This window comes from Anopheles nili, assembly GCF_943737925.1.
Source record: "Anopheles nili chromosome X unlocalized genomic scaffold, idAnoNiliSN_F5_01 X_unloc_30, whole genome shotgun sequence".
In the NCBI taxonomy this organism is placed as follows: Eukaryota; Metazoa; Arthropoda; class Insecta; order Diptera; family Culicidae; genus Anopheles; species Anopheles nili.
The window spans coordinates 10,001-10,903 of NW_026525490.1; the positions used below are offsets into that span (position 1 = coordinate 10,001).

General features: G+C 57.1%; 1 non-coding gene across 1 annotated transcript; it reads right to left on the reverse strand.

The window, feature by feature from the left end:
* Positions 1-199: 199 nt before the first annotated feature.
* Positions 200-358, reverse strand: LOC128729721 (5.8S ribosomal RNA). Its single transcript, XR_008411366.1, has one exon. It is a non-coding gene; the product is annotated as a 5.8S ribosomal RNA (ribosomal RNA).
* Positions 359-903: the final 545 nt, after the last annotated feature.

Genomic DNA, 903 nt, shown 5'->3' on the forward strand with positions numbered 1-903 from the left:
CTCGGCGAACCGTGGCGCTGCTTGACACAGCCCCCTGGCTGCTTCTCGTGGCGCGGTGCGCGTGCCTGCTCCTTCGCATGTATTGCTCTTCAGCGCCCCGGGGTGGTAAGTGACCGCCCCCAGCACGCCATGCTGCGCTCGTGTGCTGTCACACAACAACACGAGCAGTCTGAGCCAACGCTTGTCTCAACAATTGAGTAGGCACTCAAGAATGTGTGCATCGGGCGGGTTGAAGCGTCCGATGCGCCATATGCGTTCAACGTGTCGGTGTTCATGTGTCCCTGCAGTTCACATTCTGACGCGCATTTAGCTGCGGTCTTCATCGATCCATGAGCCGAGTGATCCCCTGCCTAGGGTTTGTTCATTGCGTGGGCGCAGGGCGGGTGAAACACCCACTTGCACGCAACCGGTTGTAAGGTGGACTGGCAACTTTCATACTCTCTCTCTCTCGCGGTATACATCACCCTAAGATCTATGGTGCACCATGACTCTGCGCCCAGCAGCAATGGTCGGTCGCCACCTTCAATGGCACAGGGCGGGTGTGCGTTGGCTCACCCACTTGTGCACTGGCTTCCTCTGCTCGTCAGCCGAACAGAGTCCCCCGCCCCATATGATGATCTTAGTGCAGGGCTGGGTGGAACACCCACTTGCACCGGTGTGCGATTTGGACTGGCAACTACAATTTCGGCTTCAATCAGCTCTCTCTCTCGTGTGTTTGAGGACAAGCGCCTCGGCGGTTCGGTAATGATCCTTCCGCAGGTTCACCTACGGAAACCTTGTTACGACTTTTACTTCCTCTAAATCGTCAAGTTCGGTCAACTTCGGCCGTGCCTAGCGCAACCACGGAGGGACCGCGGAAGGAGAGCCTCCAGAGACCTCACTAAAGAATCCATCGGTTAGTAG